Below are 12,628 nucleotides of genomic sequence, written 5' to 3' on the forward strand. Positions count from 1 at the left end.
TGCTGCTGCTACTGCTACTACTACTGCTGCTGCTACTACTACTGCTGCTGCTACTGCTGCTACTTCTGCTGCTGCTGCTGGTGCTGTTACTACTATCTGTTGCCAGATAGAAGGGTAAAAAAACAATTATATTTTGTTACTGGCAAATGAGGTTCCAATGGTGTAAATGCTTACCCCGAGCTCTCATACTCTGATGGTGCGTTGTCTTTGAGTTGTGCGCCTTTTGGCGTCATCTGGTACAACACCATGTGAGACTGGGCTCTAAGGAAAGCTGTCTCGGGTGTGGACCAATCAACTTCAAGGACAGTGCATACATTATCAGAGTTGTGTGTTTTTTTAAATTATGACTGCAGGTATTGTGGTCTATGCAAACATGACTCCTTGTAAAAAAAGGTGTCAGTTTTGTTGCCAGATAAAAGGGTAAAAAAACAATTATCAAGTTTTCTCCCGTTTTAATTTTTGCTTCCGAAATGGAATCGGAAGGAAAAAGCTCCGAGGACGTGAACGTACATCATCAGACTGGGAAAGGGTTGAGGGGCTAAACGGGGATGGGGGGGGGGGCTGCCACCTTTGAAACTGTTAAAGCTTAACTCTTAAAACTATTTTCATTAGCTCAGCAGGGATGATTGCCCAACGAAGTGGCTCATCATCGTCATCGCCACGTGGAAATGTATAGCCGCCAGAGAAAGAGCAAGCAAACTCCAAATATACCACAATGCGTAGCCAGGGTCGGGCGTTGAACCCACGACCTCCTGCACACCAGGCGAGGTAGTTAACATCTAGACGGAGGCTTGTGTTGCTTCCGAAACGTCGTGAATTTTTTTTTATTTTGTTTTATTTTACTTTTGTTAATTTACATTTTTTTACCTACGTGACTTTACCGAAAAAACCTAAGAATATGAATCCTTGCAGTCACGAAAGCTTCACATCCAAATATACAGCAGCAGGCATCGTCAGGGTCGGGATCGAACCAACGACCTCCTGCATACCAGGCGAGGTAGTCAACATCTCCTAGCCACCGTGATGATGATGAAAGAGAGACACACACAGACTCCAAATATACAGCAGCAGGCATCAGGGTCGGGATCGAACCAACGACCTCCTGCATACCAGGCGAGGTAGTCAACATCTCCTAGCCACCGTGATGATGATGAAAGAGAGACACACACAGACTCCAAATATACAGCAGCAGGCGTCAGGGTCGGGATCGAACCCACAACCTCCTGCATACCAGGCGAGGTAGTTAACATCTCCTAGCCACCGTGATGATGATGAGAGAGAGAGACACACAAACTCCAAATACACCACAGGCGTCCTCAGGGTTGGGATCGAACCCACGACCTCCCGCGTACCAGGCGAGGCAGTTAACATCTCACCACCGTTGCGGTGTGCGCGCAGACCACTGCATGGTGAACTTCATCAAGGAGAATCTGCTGGGCTCCTCCAAGGAGTTCCGGAACCGTTTCATCAACCCCATCCAGAACGGGCAGTGCTCCGACTCCACGCTGGCCGACGTGCGCCTCATGAAGAAGAGGGCCCACATCCTCTATGAGCTACTCGCCGGCTGTGTGCAGGTGGGCGGTGGGTGGGTGGAGGGGTGGGTGGGGGGGTGGGTGGGGGGTGGGTGGGTGGGGGGTGGGTGGGGGGTGGGTGGGTGGTGGGTGGGTGGGGTGGAGGGGTGGGTGAGTGGGTGGTTAGGGTGGAGGGGTGGGTGGGTGGGTGGAGGGGTGGGTGGGTGGTTAGGGTGGAGGGGTGCGTGGGTGGGTGGAGGGGTGGTGGCTGGGTGGAGGGGTGGTGGCTGGGTGGAAGGGTGGGTGGTGGGTTGGCGGTGGGTGGATGGAGGGGTGGGTGGTTAGGGTGGTGGGTGGGTGGAGGGGTGGGCGGTGGGTGGGTGGGTGGAGGGGTGGGTGGAGGGGTGGGTGGGTGGGTGGGTGGAGGGGTGGGTGGGTGGTTAGTGTGGAGGGGTGCGTGGGTGGGTGGAGGGGTGGGTGGGTGGAGGGGTGGGTGTGGCGGTGGATGAATGGGAGAGTGGGGGGGCGAGTGAGTGAATGGATGAGTAGCGGGTGGGTGGGTGGGCGAGTGAGTGATTGGGTGGGTGGGCGAGTGAGTGAATGGATGAGTAGCGGGTGGGTGGGCGAGTAAGTGAGTGAATGGATGAGTGAGCGGGTAGGTGGGCGAGTGAGTGAGTGCATGGATGAGTGAGCGGGTAGGTGGGCGAGTGAGTGAGTGAATGGATGAGTGAGCGGGTGGGTGGGTGGGCAAGTGAGTGAGCAAATGGATGGGTGGGTGGGTGGGTTGGCGAGTGAGTGAGTGAATGGATGAGTGAGCGAGTGGGTGGGTGGGCGAGTGGGTGGATGGGTGGGCGAGTGGGTGGATGGGTGGGCGAGTGAGTGAATGGATGAGTAGCTGGTTGGTCGGTGGGCGAGTGAGCTAGTGAATGAGCGGGTGGGTAGGTGGGTGGGCGAGTGGGTGGATGGGTGAGTCGTGACGGGGTGAGCGAGTGAGGGAGTCGGTGAGCTTGTGATCGGGCAAACGGAGGAGGATGCCCCCCGTAAACGAGGAGGAGGGATTCTCCGAGCCAGCTCTGCCATGTCCACTTCCGTGGTGCCGAGACCACCACCACCACCACGACTCGGCGTCCGCACGCGACGAAACGCGGGCGTGGTGACTGACACACGTTCGTGTGTGTGTGCATGTGCGCGTGTGTGCCCGTGTGCGTGCGTGCGTGTGTGTGTGTACGTGCGCGTGTGTGCGTACGTGTGTGTGTACATGTGCGTGTGTGTGTGTGCGTACGTGTGTGTGTACATGCGCGTGTCTGTGTGTGCGTACGTGTGTGTGTACATGTGCGCATGCGTGCGTACATGCTCGTGTGTGTGTGTACATGTGCCCGTGTGCGTGCGTGTGTGCCCGTGTGCGTGCGTGTGCGTGCCTGTGTGTGTACGTGCGTGCGTGCATGTGTGTGCGCGCGTGTGTGTGTGTGCGGGTGTACATGTGTGCGTGTGCGTGCGTGTGTGCCGCCCCCACAGAGGAAGGACTACACGGCGCTCACCAAGTTCCTGCCGCCCAAGCACGAGTACGTGCTCTCCATCCGCCTGACGCCGCTGCAGTGCATCCTCTACCAGCACTACCTGGACCACTTCACAGGTCAGAGGGGGGGGGAGGAGGGGGGGGGGGAGGAGGAGGGCACCCTGGGGGGAGGGGGTGGGGTAGGGGGCGGGTAGCGTGTGGGGGAGGGGGGGGCGAGAGAGAGGCCCACGGGCGCCATCGGAACTGCCGGAAGCGCCGGCTTCGGCTGTGGTGGTTGCCAGTAAGTTTGGCTGGCTGCCTGGCTTGCCTGGCTGGCTGCCTGGCTGCCTGGCTGCCTGGCTGGCTGGCTGGCTGCCTGCCTGGCTGGCTGCCTGCCTGGCTGGCTGCCTGGCTGGCTGCCTGGCTGGCTGCCTGGCTGGCTGCCTGGCTGGCTGGCTGGCTGCCTGGCTGCCTGGCTGCCTGGCTGCCTGCCTGGCTGCCTGGCTGCAGGGAGTCACGTGCGGGACGAGTGTGGGGGGGGGGGGATGAATTACGAATAAAAAAAAAATGAAATCTGTTAACAGACAAACGTGTGGACAAACTAAATTGGTGGACGGACGTGAGGTTACGGTGACGTTACGATGAGGTCACGGTGAGGTTACGGTGAGGTCACGGTGACTCCATGCCATGACCCCCTCCCCCGTGGCGTGCAGGTGCGGGGATGATGGGTGAGCAGGGCCGTGGCCGTTGCGGCACGAAGCTGTTTGCCGACTACCAGATGCTGTGCCGCATCTGGACTCACCCCTGGTGCCTTCACCTCGACTACATCAGCAAGGAGAACAAGGCACGCCACACGCACAGCGCGGGGGGCGGGGGGGGAGACAGTGGGTGGGTGGGTGAGTGGGTGGGTGGTTGAGTGGGTGGTTGAGTGGTTGAGTGGGTGGTTGAGTGGGTGGTTGAGTTGGTGGGTGGGTGGTTGAGTGAGTGGGTGGTTGAGTGGGTGGTTGAGTGAGTGGGTGAGGGAGTGAGTGAGGGAGTGAGTGGGTGGTTGAGTGGTTGGTTGAATGGTTGGTTGAGTGGGTGGTTGAGTGGGTGGTTGAGTTGGTGGGTGGGTGGTTGAGTGAGTGGGTGGTTAGTGAGTGGTTGAGTGAGTGGGTGGTTGAGTGGGTGGTTGAGTGAGTGAGTGAGTGGTTGAGTGGGTGAGTGAGTGGTTGAATGGTTGGTTGAGTGGGTGGTTGAGTGGGTGGGTGAGTTGGTGGGTGGGTGGTTGAGTGGGTGGTTGAGTGATTGAGTGGGTGGTTGAGTGATTGAGTGGGTGGTTGAGTGGGTGGTTGAGTGAGTGAGTGGTTAGTGATTGGTTGAGTGAGTGGTTGAGTGGTTGGTTAGTGAGTGGTTGAGTGGTTGGTTGAGTGAGTGGTTGAGTGGGTGGTTGAGTGAGTGAGTGGTTGAGTGAGTGGTTGAGTGAGTGAGTGAGTGGTTGAGTGATTGGTTGAGTGGTTGGTTGAGTGAGTGAGTGGTTGAGTGAGTGAGTGAGTGGTTGGCTGAGTGGTTAGTTGAGTCATTGCTAACGCCGCCACCATCGCTGCTGCTGCAGGGCTTTTACGACGAGGACAGCATGGACGACTTCATCGCCACGTCCGAAGATGAAAAAGCCTCCATGAGCGGCCTGGGGTCGGACTCGGAGCCCACGACGAGGTGAGGGACCTCCTCCTCACCCCCACGACAACAACGTCAACAACGTCAACAACATCGTCATCCACCCCACCATCACTGTTGACCACCAGGGATAGAATTTCCACCATCATCACCACCTCCTTCTCGCCCCCCCCCCTCCTCTATTTCCACCTCCTCCTCCACCATCAACTCCTCCACCATCTCCCCCACCGTCACCCCACCATCACCCCTCACCGTCACCCCTCACCGTCACCCCCACCATCACCCCCCACCGTCACCCCCACCATCACCCCCACCGTCACCCCACCATCACCCCTCACCGTCACCCCCCACCATCACCCCCACCGTCACCCCACCATCACCCCTCACCGTCACCCCCACCATCACCCCCACCGTCACCCCACCATCACCCCTCACCGTCACCCCACCATCACCCCCACCGTCACCCCTCACCGTCAACCCCACCACCACCTCACCACCTCACCTCCTCACCTCCGTCCCTCCGCCACAGTCGCAGGAAGGGCAAGAAGGGCGCCGGCAAGGGCGGAGACGGCGGCGCCGGCGGCGGCCCCAGCGGCGGCAACGACCGGAGGGGCAGCGGTGGCCGCAGCTCTGACTCTGACGCGGTGGAGGTGGTGAAAGTGTGGAACACGCGCTCGCGACGCGGCGCCGGCAACACTCGGCCCGACGACGACGTGCCCCCCGCCGCCGCCGCCGTGGTCACGCCCAAGGTGGAGAAGGTCGAGGAGAATGACGGTGAGTGTGGCGTTAGCGCTCACGGCGCTTGCCCCAAACGGTGTCGTGGTGGTGGTGGTGGTGGTGTGGGTGGGTGGGTGGTGGGGAGCGTGGTGGTGTAGTCACGGTGAGTGAGTGAGTGAGTGGGTGGTGGTGGTGGTGGTGTGGGTGGGTAGGTGAGTGGGTGGTGGGGAGCGTGGTGGTGTAGTAACGGTGGGTGAGTGAGTGGTGGTGGTGGTTGGGTGGGTGGGTGAGTGGGTGGTGGGGAGCGTGGTGGTGTAGTAACGGTCGGTGAGTGAGTGGTGCTGGTGGTGTGGGTGGGTGAGTGAGTGGTGGTGGTGTGGGTGGGTGGATGGGTGAGTGGGTGGTGGGGAGCGTGGTGGTGTAGTAACGGTGGGTGAGTGAGTGGTGGTGGTGGTGGTGTGGGTGGGTGGGTGAGTAGGTGGTGGGGAGCATGGTGGTGTAGTAACGGTGGGTGAGTGAGTGGTGGTGGTGGTGGTGTGGGTGGTGTGGGTGGGTGGGTGAGTGAGTGGTGTGGGTGGTGTGGGTGGCCTGGCGCAGGTGCCGTGGTGACATCGCCATCGCGTTAGTGGCGAATGGTGGGTGTTGGTGGTGTGGGTGGGTGGGTGGGTGAGTGGGTGGTGGGGAGCGTGGTGGTGTAGTAACGGTGGGTGAGTGAGTGGTGGTGGTGGTGGTGGTGTGGGTGGGTGGGTGAGTGGGTGGTGGTGTAGTAACGATGGGTGAGTGTGGGGTGGTGGTGGTGTGTGGGTGAGTGAGTGAGTGGTGTTGGTGGTGTGGGTGGCCTGGCGCAGGTGCCCTGGTGACATCACTGTCGCGTTTAGTGGCGAATGGTGGGTGTTGTTGTTGTTGTTGGTGGTGGGTGGGTGGGTGAGTGGGTGGTGGGGAGCGTGGTGGTGTAGTAACGGTGGGTGAGTGAGTGGTGGTGGTGGTGGTGGTGTGGGTGGGTGGGTGAGTGGGTGGTGGTGTAGTAACGATGGGTGAGTGTGGGGTGGTGGTGGTGTGTGGGTGGGTGAGTGAGTGAGTGGTGTTGGTGGTGTGGGTGGCCTGGCGCAGGTGCCCTGGTGACATCACTGTCGCGTTTAGTGGCGAATGGTGGGTGTTGTTGTTGTTGGTGGTGGGTGGGTGAGTGAGTGGGTGGTGGGGAGCGTGGTGGTGTAGTAACGGTGGGTGGGTAAGTGAGTGGGTGGTGGTGTAGTAACGGTGGGTGGGTGAGTGGCTGACTGAGTGAGCGACTGAGCAGATGGTTAGCTGGGTGAGTGAGTGGCTGACTGAGTGAGCGGCTGAGCGAGTGAGTGGCTGACTGAGTGAGCGACTGAGCAGATGGTTGAGTGAGTGAGTGAGTGTCTTACTGAGTGAGCGACTGGGTGGATGGATAGCCGAGTGGCTGATTGACCGAGCTCTCGGGGCGGAGAGTTTCCCGATTGATTGAGCGGCTGACTCTGTGAGCGAGCGACTGGGCAGACGGTCAGCTGAGCGAGGGAGTGGCTGACTGGCCTACTAGAACGCTCACCGCCGCTCGCTGAACTCCGCTCAACCCTTGGCATTTGACCCATGACCCCCCTTGTACCCCTCCCCTCCCACCGTGTCGCAGCCAAAGGCACGGCGGAGTGGTTCAAGGAGTTTGTGAAGGAGGAGGAGGCCGAGGTGATGGCCCACTCGGGCAAGCTGACGCTGCTCTTCGAGACGCTTGCCATGGCGGAGGAGTTGTGCGAGAAAGTGTACGTGGCCTCTCTCTCTCTCGCTCTCTCTCCCGCTCTCTCTCGCTCTCTCTCGCTCGCTCCCGCTCTCTCTCTCTCCGCTCTCTCTCTCTCGCTCTCTCTCTCTCGCTCTCTCCCGCTCTCTCCCGCTCTCTCTCGCTCTCTCCCGCTCTCTCTCTCTCGCTCTCTCTCTCTCGCTCTCTCGCTCTCTCTCGCTCTCTCTCGCTCTCTCTCGCTCGCTCCCACACTCCCCTCCTCTGCCCGTCCTGGTTGCTCTCTCCGCACAATGGGACACAAGCCGCCCTTTGTGTGGAGTGCGGCGGCGGTGGTGGTAGTGGTGGTGGTGGTAGGGGGTGCCGACCCCACCGTCGCGCATCGTCTCACACCGTGTCCCTGCGTGTCTCACCGTGTCTCACCGTGTCCCTGCGTGTCTCACCGTGTCTCACCGTGTCCCTGCGTGTCTCACCGTCTCTCACCGTGTCTCACCGTGTCCCTGCGTGTCTCACCTTGCTTCACAATGTCTGTGCGTGTTTCGCCGTGTCTCACCGTGTCTCACCGTGTCCCTGCGTGTTTCACCTTGCTTCACAATGTCTGTGCTTGTCTCACCGTGTCTCACCATGTCTCACCGTGTCTCACCGTGTCCCTGGATTCCTCACCGTGTCTCACCGTGTCTCACCGTGTCTCACCGTGTCTCACCGTGTCCCTGCGTGTCTCACCGTGTCTCACCGTGTCCCTGCATTCCTCACCGTGTCTCACCGTGCCTCGCCGTGCCTCGCCGTGTCTCGCCGTGTCTCGCCGTGTCTCGCCGTGTCTCACCGTGTCTCACCGTGTCTCACCGTGTCTCGCCCTGCAGGCTGGTGTTCAGCCAGTCTCTCATCTCGCTCGATCTCATCGAGGACTTCCTCGAGATGGCAAACAAGGCCAAGGCGGCCAAGAAGCCGAGTCCCTACAAAGGTGCGTGCCACGCGCCGCACATGCGTGTGCCTCTTCATGCGTGTGTGTCTCTCTCTGATCTATCTGTGTGTGTGTATCTCTGTGTGTGTATCACTGTGTGTGTGTCTTTGTGTGTGTGTGTGTGTCTGTGTGTGTGTGTCTCTGTGTGTGGGGAGCGATAGTGTAGCGGTTAGCGCGCTGTGCTGTGAACCCGGCGACCCGAGTTCGATTCCCGCTCACGGCCAACACCAGTGACGATTATCTGAACCGCTCCTGGGCATCCCCTAGGTCGACTCAGCCTCAAATGAGTACCTGGTGCGGTGTGTAAACATCACCACTAGGGAGACAAAGGCGGTCGGGCGTGGTGCTGGCCACCCACCCCCTCGTGTACCGTTGCGGCCTTCATAGGTGCTCGCTAACAGCACTTGCCCCTACAGTCTGTTAAGGCTATATGGGGGATCTTTGTGTCTCTGTGTGTGTGTCTCTGTGTGTCTCTGTGTGTGTCTCTGTGTGTGTCTGTATCTCTGTGTATCTCTCTGTGCGTGTGTGTGTATATCTGCGTGTGTGTATCTTTGTGTATCTCTATCTTTGTGTGTGTATATGTGTGTATCTCTGTGTATCTGTATGTATCTCTGTGTGTGTCTATCTCCAGGCAAGGGCAAGTGGTTCCGTAACGTGGACTACTACCGCATGGACGGCTCCACGTCGGCCAGTCTCCGCAAGAAGTGGGCGGAAGACTTCAACGATGAGAGCAACCCCCGGTACCCCCCTTTCATCCCTCCCGTTGCCACGGCGACGATGACGGTGTCTGTACTGATGGGGATATGACGATGACGACGATGATGATGATGATGTCTGTACTGATGGGGATGTGACGATGATGATGATGTCTGTACTGATGAGGATGTAACGATGACGACGATGATGATGTCTGTACTGATGAGGATGTAACGATGATGATGATGATGTCTGTACTGATGGGGATGTGACGATGATGACGATGATGATGATGATGATGTACTGATGGGGATGTGACGATGACGACGATGATGATGATGTACTGATGGGGATGTAACGATGATGATGATGTCTGTACTGATGGGGATGTAACGATGACGATGATGATGATGTCTGTACTGATGGGGATGATGATGTCTGTACTGATGGGGATGCGACGATGATGATGATGATGTCTGTACTGATGGGGATGTGACGATGACGATGATGATGTCTGTACTGATGGGGATGTGACGATGACGACGACGATGTTTGTACTGATGGGGATGTGACGATGACGATGATGATGATGTCTGTACTGATGGGAATGTGACGATGACGACGACGATGATGATGTCTGTACTGATGGGAATGTAACGATGACGACGACGATGATGATGTCTGTGTTGATGGGGATGTGAACGTGGATTTTTTGCATCGGTAATGTTAGCTGTGACGGTCCCACGTGATGACAGAGACTTGTGTTTGCCTCCGAAACGTCGTGACTTATTACTTCATTTTATTTCCATTATTATGCGAGGACACATACTGTCAGGTTTTGTTCTTCGGTAAAGTCACGTAGGTAAAAAAATAAAATTAAAAGTTAACGAAAGTAATAATGGAAATAAAATTATAATATAATAAAATAATAAATCACGACGTTTCGGAGGAAACACAAGTCTCCGCCATCATGTGGGGACCGTCACAGCTAAAATTTACTGATCACGTAGAAGGGAAGTAATAAAATAATAAAAATAAAACCTAATAAAATAATTCTCACGACGTTTCGGCCACAACGCAAGCAGCCGTTCTCAGGTGAAGAACAGGTCTGTCGGAAAGACAGCGTCTGAATGAATGAAAAATATTAAACAAATGGGTTCATTCAGACGCTGTCTTTCCGACAGACCTGTTCTTCACCTGAGGACGGCTGCTTGCGTTGTGGCCGAAACGTCGTGAGAATTATTCTATTATGTTTTATATTTATCATTTTATTACTTCCCTTCTACGTCGTGACTTTACCGAAAGAACCAAGAAGATGAATCCCTGCAGTCACGAAAGAAGCTTTAAATCGAAATTTATTTTATTTCCATTATTACTTTGATTAACTTTATTATTTTATTTTCTTACCTACATGACTTTACCGGAACAAAAAAAACCTACCGGTATTCAGTTTTAGCTCGCTCCGTCCTAGCGGCGTACCTGCCTGCCTGCCTGTCTCCCTGTCGCTCCCACAGGGGCCGCCTCTTCCTCATCTCCACCAAGGCGGGCTCGCTGGGCATCAACCTGGTGGCCGCTAACCGCGTGATCGTATTCGACGCCTCCTGGAACCCCTCCTACGACATCCAGAGCATCTTCCGTGTCTACCGCTTCGGGCAGATGCGGCCTGTGTTTGTCTACCGATTCCTGGCGCAGGTACGGAGAGTGGGTGAATGCATGAATGAAGGATCGAAGGAATGGATGAATGGATGGATGGATGTCCAGAGGGATGGATGGATGAAGGATCGAAGGAATGGATGAATGGATGGATGGATGTCCAGAGGGATGGATGGATGAAGGATTGAAGGAATGGATGGATGGATGATTGAAGGAATGGATGAATGCATGTCCGTAGACATGGATGAATGAATGATCGAAGGAATGCATGAATGAAGGATCGAAGGAATGCATGAATGAAGGATCGAAGGAATGGATGGATGATTGAAGGAATGGATGAATGCATGTCTGAAGGAATGCATGAATGAAGGATCGAAGGAATGGATGGATGAATGATTGAAGGAATGGATGGATGAATGATTGAAGGAATGCATTAATGAAGGATCGAAGGAATGGATGGATGATTGAAGGAATGGATGAATGCATGAATGAAGGATTGAAGGAATGGATGGATGATTGAAGGAATGGATGAATGCATGAATGAAGGATCGAAGGAATGGATGAATTAATGATCGAAGGAATGCATGAATGAAGGATCGAAGGAATGGATGGATGAATGTTTGAAGGAATGGATGAATGCATGTCCGAAGGCATGGATGAATTAATGATTGAAGGAATGGATGAATGAAGGATTGAAGGAATGGATGGATGTTTGAAGGAATGGATGAATGCATGTCCGTAGGCATGAATTAATTAATGATCGAAGGAATGCATGAATGAAGGATCGAAGGAATGGATGGATGATTGAAGGAATGGATGAATGCATGTCCGAAGGAAGGAATGGATGAAGGATCGAAGGGATGGATGGATGAATGATTGAAGGAATGGATGAATGATTGAAGGAATGGATGGATGAATGATCGAATGAATGGCAGAATGATCGAAGGAATGGATGAGTTAATGAACAACCGAACGAATAACCAAACTAATGACTGAACGGCCGAAACGAATGACCAAACGACCGAACGACTTAACGTAACGAATGAATGACTCTCTCACCCCCGCCCCCTCCCCCCCGGCGTCAGGGCACGATGGAGGAGAAGATCTACGACCGGCAGGTGACGAAGGAGTCGTTGTCGTTCCGCGTGGTGGACCAGCAGCAGGTGGAGCGACACTTCACGATGAACGAACTCTCGGAGCTCTACACCTTCGAGCCGGAGCGCCTCGACGAGCCCAACAAGAAGAAGAAACGCCCCACGCCGCGGCTACCCAAGGTGCCGTGTGGCGGTGGTGGTGTAGCGTGGTGGTGGTGGTGGTGGAACGTGGCGGTGGTGGTGGTGGTGAAACGTGGTGGTGGTGGTGGTGGTGAAACGTGGTGGTGGTGGTGGTGGTGAAACGTGGTGGTGGTGGTGGTGAAACGTGGTGGTGGTGGTGGTGGAACGTGGCGGTGGTGGTGGTGGTGGTGTAGCGTGGTGGTGGCGGTGGTGGTGGAACGTGGCGGTGGTGGTGGTGAAACGTGGTGGTGGTGGTGAAACGGTGTCGTGGTGATGGTGTAACGTAGTGGTGGTGGTGGTGGTGGCGGTGGTGGCGGCGGTGGCGGCGGTGGCGGCGGTGGCAGCGGTGGTAGTGGTGAAGGTGGTGGCAGCGCTCATGAAGATGCAGTTGCAGCTATTCCCGCCGCCGCTGATGACGATGACGACGACGACGCTGCCCACGATGATGACGATGACCCCCGTGCCCCCCCCCCCCCTCCGCTCACCATGCCCCCCCCCCCCACACAGGACAAGATCCTTGCGGAGATGCTGCAGAACAACCGCGACCAGATCGTGGAGTACCACGAGCACGACTCGCTGCTCGACCACAAGGAGGAGGAGGCGCTCACGGAGGAGGAGCGCAAGGCGGCCTGGACCGAGTACGAGGCCGAGAAGAAGGTGAGGGGCCGGGCGGTGGGGCACGCGGAGACACACACAGACACCCGCACAGTCGCGTGGAGACTCGCGCAGAGACCCACAGACTCGCACGGAGAGCCACAGACTCGCACAGAGACCCATAGACTTATACAGAGACCCACAGACTCACACAGAGACCCACAGGCTCACACGGAGACCCCCGTAGACTCGCATAGAGATCCATAGGCTCGCACAGAGACCCGCAGACTCGCACAGAGATCTGTAGAATCACACAGAAACCCA

The 12,628-nt window shown here is 56.5% G+C and overlaps 1 pseudogene across 1 annotated transcript in view; it reads left to right on the forward strand.

Moving 5' to 3' along the window:
* Positions 1 to 12,628, forward strand: part of LOC144740531 (uncharacterized) — a 76,388-nt pseudogene that overhangs the window by 56,035 nt on the left and 7,725 nt on the right. The window contains exons 22-32 of the transcript XR_013589656.1: positions 1,399 to 1,574; positions 3,027 to 3,144; positions 3,720 to 3,850; positions 4,601 to 4,701; positions 5,192 to 5,436; positions 7,028 to 7,154; positions 7,987 to 8,087; positions 8,719 to 8,827; positions 10,298 to 10,475; positions 11,522 to 11,710; positions 12,218 to 12,367. The product of XR_013589656.1 is annotated as an uncharacterized LOC144740531 (transcript). The remainder of the gene's footprint in view (positions 1 to 1,398; positions 1,575 to 3,026; positions 3,145 to 3,719; positions 3,851 to 4,600; positions 4,702 to 5,191; positions 5,437 to 7,027; positions 7,155 to 7,986; positions 8,088 to 8,718; positions 8,828 to 10,297; positions 10,476 to 11,521; positions 11,711 to 12,217; positions 12,368 to 12,628) is intronic.

The sequence above is a fragment of the Lampetra planeri genome, unplaced genomic scaffold (assembly GCF_965212315.1).
Source record: "Lampetra planeri unplaced genomic scaffold, kcLamPlan1.2.h2 scaffold_226, whole genome shotgun sequence".
Classification (NCBI taxonomy): Eukaryota; Metazoa; Chordata; class Hyperoartia; order Petromyzontiformes; family Petromyzontidae; genus Lampetra; species Lampetra planeri.